The sequence below is a fragment of the Astyanax mexicanus genome, chromosome 17 (genome assembly GCF_023375975.1).
Source record: "Astyanax mexicanus isolate ESR-SI-001 chromosome 17, AstMex3_surface, whole genome shotgun sequence".
Classification (NCBI taxonomy): domain Eukaryota; kingdom Metazoa; phylum Chordata; class Actinopteri; order Characiformes; family Acestrorhamphidae; genus Astyanax; species Astyanax mexicanus.
This window is the reverse complement of record NC_064424.1, coordinates 21,532,218-21,549,598: the sequence shown is the minus strand read 5'-3', so window position 1 is coordinate 21,549,598 and position 17,381 is coordinate 21,532,218. Positions and strand designations below refer to the sequence as shown.

The 17,381-nt window shown below is 34.4% G+C and overlaps 1 long non-coding RNA gene across 1 annotated transcript; it reads left to right on the top strand.

The window, feature by feature from the left end:
- LOC111193820 (uncharacterized) lies at positions 1–1,659 on the top strand. Its single transcript, XR_007425133.1, has 3 exons — positions 1–811; positions 1,057–1,179; positions 1,411–1,659. It is a non-coding gene; the product is annotated as an uncharacterized LOC111193820 (long non-coding RNA).
- The last annotated feature ends 15,722 nt before the right edge of the window (positions 1,660–17,381 follow it).

Sequence of the window (17,381 nt, the reverse complement as noted above, 5' to 3'; positions counted from 1 at the left end):
GTAAATGACAAAAATGATAAGAGTCTAAAGGTTTTAGGTCAAATTTATGCATGAAATCTGGAAATCGGATGTTCTTTAGCCATGTTTGTGCAACTAGTGTTATTGGTGCACATCCCATGCATGTCTTCACAGCCAAACATGGTCAATAGATTGTTGTAGTTTGTCTCATCAGCACACTCAGGCCTTTCTGAAACCAGTGCAATCTTTTTTGGCAAATTGTCATTTTACTTTCTATTCCGCTATTCAGAGAATTCAAAGCATCGCGACCAACCACATCAGATCAAGATTGAAAGATTATTCAAATCTGCCTCAAGACCATCGATTTTGCTTGTCTGTTTTTAAACGCTTACAGTGCAAAATGTCTGATTCCAAGAAAGAAGCAAACGGCTTTTTTTTGTGTGTGTGGGCTGCCTGGCTTTGTCTGTGTGCGTATGTATATATAAATACGCTACGAGCAAAGGATACAATCACTTCAGTTAGGATCAAGCACCAGAGGAGACCTTCCTCCTGCTAAGTTAAACTTAACCTAGCTTTACGTTTCCAGCCAAGATGAAGACTGTGTTTGTGCTTCTCGCTGTTGCTGTTTCATGTGTTTTTGCCAAATCCAGAACAGAGCTCAGAGAAATTAAGGCTTCGATAGAGAGAGTCAAGAACAACCTGCCTAAGGTAAGATGCATTATGTTTATTGCTTCTTTTTTGGAGTCAAATTGTAAAATACAGTGCCTAGAACTTGATTACAAATATTTGTTTTTTGTTCTTGAACTAGACACACGTTGTATTTGTGATTGAACCTAAGCACATAAATTGTACGGTAAGAGACACAATTTTGCAAAAGAATGCATGTGATTATTTTTTTTTGTTATGCCTTTTTCTGATCAACACTGCTAAACTGAAAAATATGTTTACATTGATTAATGCTTGTGCATAAATATGTGAATTTCTAATGCAAAATACTGCTTTATGCTTATTTTTAAGAATGTTATTCATCATTTAAACAAAAATTAAAGTAGAAAAGTTGCTAGATTACCGACTGATCTCTTGAATTCTATGTTTTAGGATACATTTTTCTGTCAAGTTCAGAAAATCCTGTCTGGAAACAACGGTGTTTCCAAGCTTCCTAATTTCTCGGATGTTGACATCTTGATCAGAAAGTTGAAAGCATATAACAAGCACCCTGTGGTATGTGTCCTATGGAATATAACATTACTTCACTTAAAAACACAAATGCATAGTGAATTGAGTATAGATAATTTGTTTATCACCACTAGGGTCACCATAATCATAGTTTGAAGATAATGTTTAAGTAGCAGAAAGCTTTTTTTTTTTTTTTTTTTTTTTTTTTTTTTTTTGAGAAGTAGGTCTCTATTTTTTGCACTTTTGTCTAAAATGCAATATGTTCCTTTCTTTTAGGAAAACTGCACCATCGAAACCACTGGAGAGGAAATCGGGCTATTTCAGTTTCTGGACGGCGTGAAGACATATGTACAAAAAGCCATCGCAAAGTCCAGATGAACAGAGCTCTTCTTTGAGATGTTTTTTTTTATTTCTAATTTATGAAAGGACATATTTAAATTGACTTGGATGCCCCTATCAGATGCATTTGTATTTATTTTGTCCTTGTGATGCTTTATTTTGGCAATAAATAAATTGTAAAAAAAATATATGTATATATTTTTTTTCTTTTAAATTTTCAGTTTAGTTTAGAATCAGTTTAGTATCAGTTTGTTTGTAATGTTAATAGTAATACAATTAGCTTTAATAAAAGTGGTAACACTTCACAATGATGCAGTGCATTACTTAACAGAACTTAGCAGAGAATGGCGTCACTGATTAATCATTACAAAGGTTTTACTGGTGTCTTAATCATTATTATTTACAACATTCTTAAGCATGTCTTAACTAGTGTCAATTAATAATTAGCTAAGATACTACTTACCATTATGGTAACACCTTACTTGGAAGGTCCAGAGGTAACAATTTATTCTCTATATACTATATTTTTAGCACTTTAAGGCGGACTAAACGTCACTTAAGGCACATTATGTGACTCTAAAGAACAGTGGTGTCGCCATGTTTTCTTTCTAATTTAGCCTGACCTGTAAAGATAAGCTAAATTAAGTAAATAATGACTAAAGTCATTTTGGATGTTAATCTACACAGATTCCTTTCCTGAAAACTGTTTATATGGGTGAGTAAAGCGCTTCCGCTTGTTTATTTAAAGTAAGCTTAGATTTCCAGATTTCTAATATGGCTAGCCATGGTTAGCGGCTAATGCAGCCGCCAGCGCTACACTGAGGAACCCGTAAGCCACGGAAATATTAGCTAGAGGTTCATTCCATGCAGTCTACAGTCCAATAATACTCTGCTCTGAAAGGCAAAAGAGCTAGCACAGTTAAGGCCCTGTCCCACTGCGATTGCATCTAAATATCCACTAAAGTACGTCCAAATTTATCAGAAAACACTGCGTCCACTGAGTGAACGCGCTGCGTCCAAAATATAGACGCACTGCGTCCGTCCAAATTACGCCCATATTCCGTCTAAATTGAAGTTGGACGCCGACTTCCAAATTTGTACGTCGACATCCACTCTTTTGGACGTCGACTTCCAACTATATATGGTTGTTTTTTCTAGTGAATCATCATTTCTTCTTGAGCTACAAGAGAGAGCACATCTATTCTCTTCTACACAACCATGGACCACAGATTCCTTGCAGTGATGGTGCAGCAGCAGAACATACTCCTCCATGTGCTGGACCAGACCGGGAGGAGGAGGCGGCAATAAATATTTTTATGGACGTCGACGTCCACCTGTACGTGCCGTCCAAATATCCACTAAAATACGTCCGTATTGCGTCTAAATATCCACTAAATTACGTCCATATTAGTCGCCGTCTATTCCGAAAATTTTGGGAGGTACCAAAACCACTTTTGCGTCTAAAGTGGACGGCAACGTCTAAACTACGTCCACTTGGACGGTGCCGTCCAAATATCCACTAAACTACGTCCATATTGCATCTAAATATCCACTAAATATCCACTAAACAGCGTCCACTGAAATTTGGACGTACTTTAGTGGATATTTAGACGCAATCGCAGTGGGACAGGGCCTTTAGCGGCTAATGCTAACACTGTTTCAGTCTCGAGTCTCAGTGCTGGAGAACTAAACTGAAATTCCTTCATAATGCTGTTCTTCATTATTAAGCCACAGAGTGGCTTTACTGCTCCTTACAACCTGACTGGTAAAATTCATACATACATATATATACGCACTGACGATTTTTGGGAAAATGAAAGGATTTTGCCTGATAGTGTGAAAAATATGGTATACAGTACTGTGCAGACATTTTAAAATAATAATAATTTTAAAGCTTCTTTTGTCTTTTCACCTTTTTACTCATTGAAAATAGATACAATAAAAAAATCCATACAAAAAAGTGGTGATTTTGCATCACTGTGTTCATTAAAATCTTCATATTCTGCTCATGGTGTCTACTATAATTTTTAGATATCATGATATCAACTAGGGGTGGGCGATATGGCTCTAAAATAATATCACGATATTTCAGGGTATTTTTGCGATAACGATATACTTGGCAATATAGGAAAACTAAAATAATTCATTAATTTCAGGAATATAGTATAATAGTATGACACAATAATCATAACGTGGGAAAATAAATAACATAGCATAAAATAATATAATGCAGCAAAAATATTGCAGAATATTTAGTGCATGCATATAAACTGCAAACTAAAACAATTATACAATAAATAAACGTAAAGCTTCACAGTAAATAATAGACTACTTGTAAGACAGAACAGCCCTATTATCACAATATGGATTTTTAATATCACAATATTTCTGTGTCACGATATATTGTATACAATAAAATAATGCCCACCCCTAATATCAACACCTGGTTTGGCAAATCAGAGGTTAATATTGTAAAATCTATAATGTAAAAAGTCCATGTAAAAATCTGGAACTAAACAAAACCACTTTCTTAAACACGAGCAATTATTGAAACATGCTGCTATATTTGTCTTATTTTGTTTCTGTTTAAATAATAGATGGTGTTTTTCCAGCTGGCAATTATTTATCTTTGATTTCTGAAATATATGTTTTTTTTTTGTAATATGCTTAGGTGCCTTAACCATTGTCACAGTACTATATGTATGCATTATCAAGGACTTTCCAAAAGGTACAGTTTTACAGGTTGGGGTGTTGATAAGTATCAGTGACCTAATAGTATGACGTAATAATTACCAAGGTAACATTTAGAATGCTTAGTCATTCATGTACTAGATTTTAATGTATGTTCTTGATATTACATTATATACTATATATGGCATGAATAAATCCAGGCCTGTGTCCAAACGATAGGGTCAATTTTCAGGGTTCATTTAAAGTTAGATTTAAGTTGGCATAAGAGTTAGGAATAGGGTTAGATTCCACTGAGAATTATTTACATTCAGCTGGCAGTTCATTTCAATTCAACTATATTATTTTAAGCTGAATATTAAGTAAGCATCTATGAGTAATCTATTATGGACCATCCAAGTAAAATTATTATTATTATTATTATTATTATTATTATTATTATTATTATTATTATTATTATTATTATTATTATTATGTTAAAACACATTAAACATTAAATGACGTTTCAGTTTTCAATTTCACTGGACAGTGGCAACAGTACATTGTTATCCACAGTGTGAAACCACTGTGTTATTGATGTTAGTTAAATTAAAGATTTCATAATTTCTCTAATTGGACTGCACATGAATATCCAAAGCAGTGTTTAATGATGACAGCAAAAAGGCACCGTCACATTTAATCCAAATTGAGATATTTATCACTCCAGTAAAGTAGAGAGAACTAAAATTTCTACTAAAAGTGTAACTAAACCCCGTGATTTTAGCTGACTCCGCCCTTAGCTCAAAGTTTAAAAAAATGTGCAGAGCAGTTTGAGAGGGGCTCTGGGTGATGTATGGGTTTAGAGGCAGGGCAGAAGGGAGAGCTGATTGGGTTGAACAGTGTGCCTCTCATAGCAGTGAGATGCAGATGAGAAAATATTGACTGATTTGCATATTGAGAGTGTCTCGTACCAAAGTACATGGACACAGCATTCACGCCTATAGCACTGTTGAACCTGTGAGGGCACTGTAGAGGAAAAAATAAAAGCGTTTTTTTAAAGTTTAGGAAATGTTTGTACAAATCTGAAGCACGACCGGTCTGTTTATTTACTTCAAAGGAACACATTTTATCTATTAATGAAAAAAAAATGTGTTTTAGGGTTTAGTGTCTTCTTAGGTAAGGAAATAGTATTAAGTATAGTTTGCCGACTAGAGTCAGAAGGCTCTATCTGTATTTAAATCCAATTTTAATATTGAGCATAAATGATCCACAGTGTTTTCAGTCACACTGTAATTCTTTCTGCTCTTATTCTGCATGAATCATAGAAAGAGCTCTTACGTTTCAGCGATGCTCGCCACCTAAAACGTTCAAAAATATTTTCTAGAATCTAAGGGTTAATGCTTATTCACAGAGGTTATGGTTATTAAGAAAACCCCATAGCTAAATAATTTAACTTTGCTGAATATTTAATGATCTATTTTAGGCAAAAAAAAAGGTTCTGTGTCAATTCCTGTGCTGTGGAGTGTCTGTGTGCCACAATAAATTAAACTTCACTGCATCATACACCACATTAAAATCACCAGAATATTCATATAGAGCTACATTGCTGCTGTTTCTTTTAATTAAGAGACCACTTCAGTTTCTGAATCCGTTTTTCTGATTTTGCTATTTATAGGTAAATGTTTGAGTAAAATGAACATTGATGTTTTATTCTATAAACCACAGACAACATTTCTCTCAAATTCCAAATAGAAATTTTGTTATTTACAGCATTTATTTGCAGAAAATGAGAAATGGCTGAAATGACAAAAAAGGTGCAGAGCTTTTAGACCTCAAATACTGCAAAGAAAACAAGTTCATATTCATAAAGTTTAAGAGTTCAGGCATGTTCTCCTCCACCAGTCTTACACACTGTTTTTGGGTAACTTTATGCCACTCCTGGTGCAAAAATTCAAGCAGTTCAGCTTGGTTTGATGGCTTGTGATCATCCATCTTCCTCTTGATTATTTTCCAGAGGTTTTCAATTTGGTAAAATCAAAGAAACTCATCATTTTTAAGTGGTCTCTTATTTTTTCCATAGCTGTGTCTGTTGTTGGACACAGTTGATTTTTATTACTCTAAATAAGCACATTTTCGTAGACAACAATATTTTAAATGCTGTGGTGGATTCATTTGTCGTCATATATAATAATGCTGACTTAGAAATCTCTGCTGGTCTTTTGAGATGAAGAGCAAGCCAGCAGTAGAAAATATCAAACCCTCCCAATTCTCCAGTGAAATGCTAATGACCTAGCATGGCCCCAGGCTATGGAGGCTCGCCTTAAATTGAACTTCCGCCCTCCCCGCAGGTCGGCCTGATTTTGAGTGAGCTCGGATGAAAGCTGCATTTTAAAGGCTGTGTGAAAACCAGGACAATGGCAATAGGCCTGCCTCCTTCAGGTTGAGGGGACTTTCATGAAGTGACTGTGGAGAATTTTGCCTCAGGGCAATCCTGTAGTGCTCAGAAGCAGCACTTGCCTCAGAAGTAGCAGCTGCTGTGGTGATACACACTATTCCACAGAGGCCTCTTCCCCTTTTTTGGATAGTGTCACAGGGGGATGCCATGAAGAACAGTATGAAGAAATTGCTTTCGACAGGTGGACAGGTGTCAAAGCTGAGTACACTCCAATATCCATGATAGATACTCAGAACAAGTCAGGTTTTAAGTGTGCTTTCAAATGTTTCAATGTATTATTTTTTTTTCCTACGTTGTAAATGAATACTGAAGTCATCCAGACTATGAAGGAACACATTAGGAATTATGTAGGGAATTTAAAAGTGTTAAACAAATCAAAATACTAAATGTGAAGCATAAGATGGCATTTTGAGGCTTGTAACTGTGACAGAGGTAACTCTCGGTCTCGGTCTTCCTTTCCTGAGTCAGTGCTGATGAGAGCCAGTTTCATCATAACGTGTCTGATGGTCTTTGAGACTGCACTTGAGGATACAGAACATTTCAAAGTTCCTGAAATGTTTCAGATTGACTGACTTTCATTTCTTAAAGTATTTTTTTTATTTTATTTAGTTGAGTAGTTCTTGCCATAATATGGATTAGAACATTACTCAAACAGGGCTTTTTACTGTAGCTATACCTTTAACTTCATCTGTTCACAACTTTACAACTGATGCTTTCAGACACATTAAGAGGCAAGAAATTCACGTAATTAACTCTTGACAAGTTCAGCACAGCTGTTAACTGAAAGATCACATTCCAGGTGACTCTACCTCATAACGCTGACTGAGAAAATCCAGCCAAGATTTGCCTAGTTTGAAGAATCTAAAATATAAAACATGTTCTGTTTTGTTTAACACTTTTTAACTAAATAATTTCATATGTTTTTTCTTCATGGAACATTTAAAAAAAAAAAAAAAAAAAACTCTAAACACAAAATTTATAATGTGTCCAAACTTTTGAATGTTACTGTACATATTTAAACATACTAAATAAAAAATGTCAATTAAGCTATATCTAAGAGTTGTTATTAAATATCTACGTTTTGGGAGGAGGAAAATGCTTAAAGCTCCTCCCCTTTCAATCTAACATTTGATAAATCCCCTGGACTTCTGTTACCTATCATGACGAGTTTTTGCAACCCTCCACCGCCCCCCTTTTCCTCTTGTTACCTCTGTTTCTCACCTTCCTGACTCTACTTATAGGAGAGAAAGTGAATGGCTTCCTAAGACAAGCAGACGCTGCCTGAACTCCAGCACCAAGTTCTCAGAGATTTCTGCCTTTTTATGTTCTCTTCTTAAATAGCCATATGCCGATGGTGTGTTTCAAATTAGCAAAATACAACCTAAATGCTCTAAGTTGTGCTTTGGAGTATTTTTTTTAAAGTATGTATTTTTGTAAAACATAATTGTTAAAACATTTATGTTATTATTAAATGTATATTATAAATGTTCTGCTTTGTGTATGGATGTGTGTAATTGTGTACACATACATGCTACTAGAAACAAACTACACTTTGTGTAGTGCATTTTAACGGTCCAGGTTTACTCCAAAATGACATGAAAATCTTTAATATCAATATTTTCATTTAAAAATACTTCAATATGAGAAAAAAAATACATTAATGTTTTACAGACGATGACTTTAAAATATACTATTTAAAATAATACATATGACATGAGTTCACCTTTTTGTTTTTTTGTCATTATATTTTGACAGTTGCAGATTACTGTATTTTCTATTACAATTAGAATTAGAATTTTCTTTATTCTTTATTATCAAACATGGTATCTTTTTATGTAATGCTTGAATAAAAATAAAAGTGGTGTAAAATCAGGCAGAAAATTAACAATCATGTTGGCCTGTTAAGGGATTAAGTATACTTTTTAAATCATTTTTTTGTTTGTTTGTTTAAAGGAACATATACTCTTTCAACACTCTGAAGTGAAATTTAATACAGATTGCTTTAATTTAATATAATTTTATATTTATTATGTACTTTCATTAAGTATATGAAATGCAAAATGTGATGTGTTATTATTCTTCACTGGATTTGAACATACTTTTAGTGCCCTTAAGTATATGTCCTTTTCACACTGGTAACTAGTTGCCTGATGAATACAACTCAGACACACTTTGTAATGTAGTCAGTCTGTTTTCCTCCATGCTTTTCTCCAGTTGTTGCTCTAACACCATGTGGTAATAGTGTGTACAGTAAAGAATTGGGGTGCACAAGCAGTCCAGTACCTGCTGAAGAGAACCAAGTCCTTCATATTCGAAATATTGTTATATATATAATCTTTAGAAAAGATAAACAATCTAATATCAGAATTGTCTGAAAAGTATAGATAACACGTTAATAATGAGCCTGGTTCACTGCAGCATCATGAAACACCTGTAGATTAGAACAGGAGCAGCAGCGCCTCCTCCAGGTCCAACCTTAGTATTACTATACATTTATATTAACATGAAAAATACAGTTTTTAGAGAAACACTGTTATTCATATTATATATTGTAATATTTATTGTGAAAAAAATATTAAGAGCAATTGGAGAACCTATATATATATATATATGGTATATTTTGTAAGAGTAGCTAAAATCGAATATATGAAGTTGTATATATTCTGATATATGCAAAAATAAAAGTTTACTCTTTACTGTTATGGGTATATCAATTCAATTCAATTTTCAATATCAGAAAGCTGGCGGAATAATAACAAAGCTTTAGGGTTAAATTTGCCCAGACATCATTATATTTCTTACTACTGGACGTACCTAATTAATTTTCTTTAAAACTAATATTTATTTTAGTCAGTTAGTCAATCAGTCAGTCAGTCACTTAGCTAGGCAGCAAGGGCGTAGGAGCGGGCTTGATATTGGGGGGGACACATTTGCCAATATGAACACAAGCCCACCCAATAGTTTCCTAGAACAACATTTGTGGAAATTACTTTTAATTAAAAGTAAATTATTATTATAAGGTTTATTTTACAACCTAAACTTGTTATTCCACGTTACAGTTACTGTTATGCATGCAATGTCTGAATTATATACATATGACAAAAATTATCAGTTATCACCTAATATTTAAAATAATATAACAGATTTGGTTACTATTATTATTATTATTATTATTATTATTATTATTATTATTATTATTATTATGTATTGGCATGTCAATTCTGTTGTATATTTACATTTTCTCCTGCGCTCTTATTTTTTTTCTACTGAGAGCTCTTCTTATGTAAAAGAATGTAACTTTACGTTGCATACAGATTTTTATAAACATCAGGACATGTGGTCTTACTGTGAACTACAAATGAACAGAAGTCAGGTTAGATCAGTGTTTCTCAACCCTGTTCTTACATATTCTACTGCATATTAACACTGTTCTGCATATTCTACAGCTTCCTCTGGTGGATATAAATGATTAATTTAGGCTCCATAGGGGGCTAAAGGATTTTAACAGGTAAACTCAGTAAATGACTGTTTATTAGCTGACCAGCTGGATCAGCTGGAAAACACTAGTTTAGGGCAGTGATCGGGGTTAAGTAACTGCTTTAAACTACAAACATAAAGTACTGTACTAAATTCTGGCGATCATCTACATCCAGCTTCTAGATAACTAGTTAGTTAAATCAATTTTCGTTCATTATAGCTCACAGTAAGTCCTGTAATCCTAAATGAATAAACAGTTTGAAAATGAACGTGATTAGCTGATCAGGTACAGGGAAACATATATTTTATTTTTTTCTTTAACCCTGACTCCCAATCTAGCTAATTCCGAAGTTAAGCTAACTCACTAACAGCTGCAGTTTATTAATCACAGTGTGTTTAATCTGTGTGCTGATTCAGAGACGTGTATTTTTAACCAGCTATCAGAAACATATCATCACAGTTTACGTGGTTAGCCTACCGTTAACTTTCTGTTAGAAAAATCTCCGTATATCCAGATCTGTTTTAAAATCAGCTGAAGCTGCTGCGTCCCGATCCCGCTGCTAAATCTCACAGCGAGGGGGCGGGGCTTCCCCAACAGCAAACTGCCTCTGCTCCGCGCGCCGCAAAACCAGCAAGCTGATTGGCTGTTTCTACTGAGAGGCGGGACTTAATACCTGAACCGGCTCCGTGATTGGTCCGGTCTGTCTCCTCATTAATAGTACGGCTGATCTGAGCGAACTGATATAATTTTTGGGGGGGACAAATCCACCTGTTTCTAATATTGGGTGGGACATGTCCCACCCATCCCCCCCGGTTCCTACGCCTATGCTTGGCAGTCAGTTAATCAGTTAGTCAGTGAGTTTGCAAGTCAGTTAGATAGTCAGTCAGTCAGTCCATCAGTCACTTAGTTAGTCAGTCATTCAGTTAGTCAGTTACTTAGTAAGTCAGTCAGTCGGTCAGTTAGTTAGACTGTCAGTTTGTCAGTCAGACAGTTAGTCAATCAGTCACTTATTTAGTCAGTCAGTTGGTCAGTTAGTTAGAGAGTCAGTCGGTCAGATGATTAGACAGTCAGTTAGTCAGTCAGTCACTTAATCATTTAGTTACTAAGTCATTCTTTTACTCTGTCAGTTAGTCTGTACGTTACTTAGTCAATTAGTCAGTCAGTCAATCAGTTAATCAGTCAGTTTGTTACTTAATCAGTTAGTCAGTTACTTATTCAGTCATCAGGTCAGTCACTTAGTTAGTTGATCAGTCAGTCATTTAGTTACTCAGTCAATCTGTTCCTTAGTCAGTGAGTCAGTTACTTAGTCAGTCTATCCTTTACTTAGTCAGTCAATCAGTTACTTATTCAGTTACTTAGTCAGTTAGTCAGTCAGTCAGTTAGTTACTCAGTCAGTTAGTCAGTCAGTTACTTGGTCAGTCAGTAAGTCATTCAGTCAATCAGTCACTTAGTCAGTTAGTGAGTTGGCCGTCATTTAGTTACTCAATCAGTATGTTACGCAGTCAGTGAGTCAGTAACTTAGTCAATCAGTTAATTAGTCAGTTACTTAGTCAGTCAGCCACTCAGTTAGTAGGTCAATCAATTAGTCAATCTCTCAGTTAGTCAGTCAATCAGTTAATTTTATCAGCTATTTTAGTAATGTATTAATGTAGTAGTAATTTTAGTAAAAATGTTAGGAGTCAGCAGTTTTAGTAATGTCAGAAATTCACATTGTAAGAAGTCAGCTAATTAAGTTACTTATTGTGATGAGTCAGCTTTTTTATTAACTAATGTGACGAGTCAGCTGTTTTAATAATTTAATGTGGCTGTTTTAATAACTAATGTGATGAAGCTGTTTAGTCAATGTATTTATTCAATGGTACTTAAATCTTGCTTTCTAGTTAGTTAGCTTACAGTGACAGGACTTATTTTTAGGAGTAGTATTTGTTACTGTAAAACAAAATACTAATAATAACTTTTGTCAGCATGGTTGATGTTTTAGTGGCTCAGCTCTTTTTTTTTTTTTTTTTGCTTTAATGACTGTGAAACAGACTAGTGCCCTATAGAGGGAGGTTGGAGGATGAGTGGAGTGATATAACCAGCCCTGCATACATTATTCAGAGGCAATTCAAGAGCCAGGTCTCAACACATCTCATGACCTAACTTGCTTTTAGGGGCATCAGTGGGTTTGGGTTTAACTTCTTCAAAGATTTTCTTGTCAGTTAACTTCTCCTCACATTATCTTCTCTTAATATTTATTTGCCAACATTTTAATTTATTTTTTATGCTTTATTATTATATAAAGCAGTTTTATCCTCTATGTTCAGTTTTATATAACTGTTTTGGTAAATCAACATAAGTTTTGTAAAATATATATTTAAATGTATGATATATTTATAATTTTACACTAAAAAGGTGTTGAGGTTAAGACTTTAGACTTTTGTTAGGAAGGGAAAAAATCAGATATTGAATTTCTTATTTTAAGGGGGCAGATGATGACTGAAACATTTTTTGAGAACTGTGAGGAAACAACAGTAAAACAACCAGTTACATCAAAAAAAAAAAAAAAACACTCACAAAGCAGGGCTTAACATATCATCGTTTCACAGAGAGCAGAAATAAGAAAGAAAAATCAATAACAAGACTCTAAAGCCCAAATCGAAATTTAATTCTGGAGCGTTTTATGGACTGATGAAACCAAACTTAACCTCAAACAAAGTGATTGGAAAGCCAAAATTTGAATAATTAAAGGATCTGCTCATGATCCAAAATGACCTCAGTGTTCAAGCATGGTGGAGGTAGTGTCATGATTTTTGCTTGCATTGCTATTCTTTATTTGTGTAATCAATCTGTTCTTAATTCATTTAGAAGAATTCAGTTTTTCTGTTTTGAAAAGCATAAAGCTATTAATGAAAGTGTTCTTGTTAACACAATATACTATGAAATCACTGTGTCTTAAATAGTATCATGGCATTTCTAACCAGTTTTGCCATTAGGACCATTAGGATTAAGATAATAATAATAATAAACTTTATTTATAAAGCAACTTTCATACATTAAAATGCAGCTCAAAGTGCTGGACATATAGAGAGGTAATCAGAACAATCTTGAAAAGGAAAATGGTAAAAGAAAAAGCACTGTAAAAGTAAAGTAAAATTAACAATTAGGATAAGACATAGTAAAAAACAATAACAAACTAATACAAAGTGTAAAACTGTAAAAAGAGCAAATAAAATAAAAATAATTTGTGACTAGGATATGTTGAAATAATTTTTTTAAACATAAAGTCACATAAAAATGTAAATCGATACATATATGAATGCATAATAAAACAAATGACTCAATTATTAAAACAAAGTTTATAGAAACATGTCTTCAGCTGCTTTTTGAAACTGTTTACTGATGCTGCTTGTCTGATCTGAACTGGTAATCTGTTTCATTTCTTTGGAGCATAAAAACAACTGGAAGCCAGTGTAAGATGACATTTACCAGCCAATAAGGGCATGTTTATGATGTTGTTTATGATTATGGCTCCCGTAATCTCTGGAAAAATTCTGTTTCTGTTTGAATCAGTTTCTCTGATTTTGCTATTTATATTGAGTAAACATAAATATATATATATATTGAGTAAAATTAACATTGTTGTTTTATTCTGTAAACAATGGACAACATTTCTCCCAAATTCTTAATAAAATGTTTGTCATTTAGAGTTCAGAAATCAATAGTTGGTGGAATAACCCTGGCTTTTAATCACAGTTTTCGTGAATCTTGTCATGTTCTCCTCCACCAGTCTTACACATTGCTTTTGGACAACTTTATGCCACTCCTGGTGCAAAAATTCAAGCAGTTCAGTTTGGTTTGATGGCTTGTGATCATCCATCTTCCTCTTCATTATATTTCAGAGGTTTTCAATTGGTTAAAATTAAAGAAACTCATCATTTTTAAGTGGTCTCATTTTTTTCATAGCTGTATGAATGAATACAAATAAATTTATAAGGTGCCTGATGTAAAAAAAAAACGCAAAAATCACTGATTTTTTTTTGTTTGTTCACACCCTTCAATTTCTCCCATGTTCTGTCATTCTCTTGTACTCATACACCTTCATAATTTTCGTTCTTCCTACAGAACGGATGGTTCTTCTCCCGGGGCGACCCCATGTCTCCTCCCAGCCCCCCGGTTAGAGGATCCCTGTTGGCTGGGTGATGCTGATATGAAAGGGCGTAGAAAACAGAGCGCTCCTGTTGCTGCCGGCGCTCCATCAATTATTACTGAGCACAAGGGGAGGCTTATTTCCCCACCTGTATTCCGACAGGCCCCGCCTCTCCATCCCTCTGATTGGATAAGAGTTCAAAATCGCAGCACGTGACAAGTAGTTCAAACCAGCGTTTACCTTTAATTATGGCATTATTAATAACAAGACGTGCAGTGGAGTGTAGTTTAATAGTTTTATTTTACCCTCCGCTGAACTCTCAGCCAATCCGAACTTCGGGGGTCGAGCGCGTGCGGAGTACAGGTGGGATGAAAATATACAGACCCCCCTGCTGCGCTGTCTCCTCCTGCCCTCATCATCCTCATTCTGTCAGTGCGCATCTTTATTACCTTCAAAAGTGAACAGGACACCTTTCCCTTTCTTTCTCTCTCTCTCTCTTTTACACACACATACAAAAAAATCATAACTTCAGAAAATTCAAATACAAAGCAAGTTTAAGTTTATATACGAAAAAAAAACATGTGAATTAATAAATGATTAGTAAGTGAACATCAAGAAAAAGAGTACCGGTCAAGATCTTTTCTCTTCATTTTTTTTCCTGGTGTGTGTGCGCGCTGTTCTAAAAAAATGGCTGTGAACTTTGCTGCTGTGCTGCAGTCCAGTAACCTCCATCCCTCACCAAGCCCTGAATAATTCAGATGTTCTCCTTCCCCACACGGGCCACAGGATTAGTTTACACCTGTGTGGAGATGATTATACGTCCAACCTGCGCACACACACACCCACATATCCGCGAGCTCTCATTGATAAAGCCTTTACAGCCTAAAAACAGAGAACGGTGTCGACGAGAATGCTAGGAGAATTTTTGTTGTTCGCAAACAAACCAAACATAATTTTTTAAATTATTATAACTATTAGTAGTAGTAATAGTAGTTCGAGTTTTAGTTTTAAATAGAATTGTAATACATCAATTTATTTTCAGTTATTTGAGTGCTTGTTTTTATTATTTCTATAAGCACAGAAGGCAAATAAAATGTAGCCTATTTTTAGAATCTTTTTTTAGAAAAATATTTCTATCTATTTCTATTTTTAAACATTTTTCGTTTATTTTCATAATTTGAACACACAAACTGCCCCTTACACCCGGTCAAAATGTCTTGATGAATAGACCAATAGAAATGCTCCAAAAATTACCTAGAATAAACTCTTTTAACATTGACGTCCATTGAAAGTAAACAATTATTTCACTCCCTCTAGTAAAGTTTTTTTCTATATATAGATTTTAGTTATATAATTTTGACTGTGTATTTACTAAAATATAAACTCAGATTCAGCTCAGTGAGAAATCGTGTTAAACAGCTTCTTTCCTTCTCTTTTGTCACTTCAGTCTTTGAAGGCCAGGGAACATAAACATTGATATCTAAATGATGATAAATATTGGCTACACAATATCGCTCAATTTTTGTACTCAGCCACTAAAAAACAAATTAACTTATTTTTTTAATACTCACCCCACTTTGTGGATTGATATGTTAAATCCAAAATGCGTACCAAACTGTACTGCACAGATACATACAAGTTATCTTTTGGGAAAATATAAATCTTAAATTTCTATATTAATTATATGTTTTAATATGTGTTGTATGCTCCGACATTTGATCTATAGTTTTCAAACGCCAGACACTGCAGTTATTAATGTCATAACAGTTTTTCGGTCATTGTATTAATCCGAAGCTGAACACATCTTCTTGTTTGTCTGCTTACAGTAAATGCGTCCTATAGAATAACAATCATTACATTTCTGTGACATGCAGAATTTGCATGGTTAAAACACAGTGTATGATGTTTAGACTTTACAGCCAGTATTCAGATTTTAAGATGAAGTAAAAACGTTGCCAATAAACTTGCCAACCACATATAAAAATCAGTATAAACTATTGACATTTTTTTCCAGAATTAAATATTGAAATATTATTCTACATCGCAGTACTCGCAGGTATTACCTCTACTACTACTACTACTATAACTACTACTACTACTACTTATAATAATAATAATAATAATAATTTTGGCTAACAATTTTCATACGGCTTGTGTTACCGTTATTATTGTACATAAAAAACTGCAGAAGGTAGAGTAAGTGCTGTTGGAATGCAGTGCATGTAGTGAACTAATGAAGGTAATGAAAGAAGAAGCTCGTACCTGTCTCTCTCCCTCTGTCTCTCTCTCTCTCTTTTTCTTTCTCTTTTTCCGAGAGTGTGTCCTGCATCCCAAGAGTGTGCTGCAGCGTTTCCTCACTAATCCCTCTGCCCACAGCCCTCTGCCTGCTTTTATACCAATATACAATTAATATTGCATCGCCATTATTTAATAATCTCAAATCCGGCCGCACAAAGCCGAGACTGAGCATATATTATTCAGCGGTGTCTGATTAAAGCGCAGACAGAGAGAGGGAGAAAAACACACTAAAGGTGATAAAAAACGCTTCAGTTTTCGGTGTTTCCTCTGTCTCTCTCTCTCTCTGTTCTCACGGGGCTGTAATTAAAGAGATATTCTGCATATAGGACACGCTCCGGGCTCTGCCGCAGGGGTTTATTAATAAAACAGCGCGATGAAGGAGCAGATAGAGGATCACATCCACCATCACAATCATTAAACGCTTTAATTGATTTAAGACGATTTTATGGAATCCGTAGATCTAAAATCTGATCTCAACCTTCGACAGAACGATGCACGGTGTACATGTGAATTTACTTCACACTCCCTTTACTTTACTGGTGGACACCATCGAACTGTAGGCTATGTGCATAAACTATATTTTAAATACTATTTTAATATTAATTGTATACACAAAGTACATCTCAATGGTCAGTTTAGACTTCCGAGTATTGATTATTTAAATGTTAATGTAAAGAAATGTCTTGTTTCATTTTTAACATATTTTGTTTAATAGAAAAAAGACAATCACGTGACTGATGTATTCCCACTAAAAAAAAAAAACATTTTTTTATTTATTTGTATTATTGTGTTTTTTGCACTTTCTCAAGTGGCTTCCGCTGTTTAACATGCCGTTAATGTGAATTAGACATTGTCTTGTTTTAACGACTTGCCTATTTAAA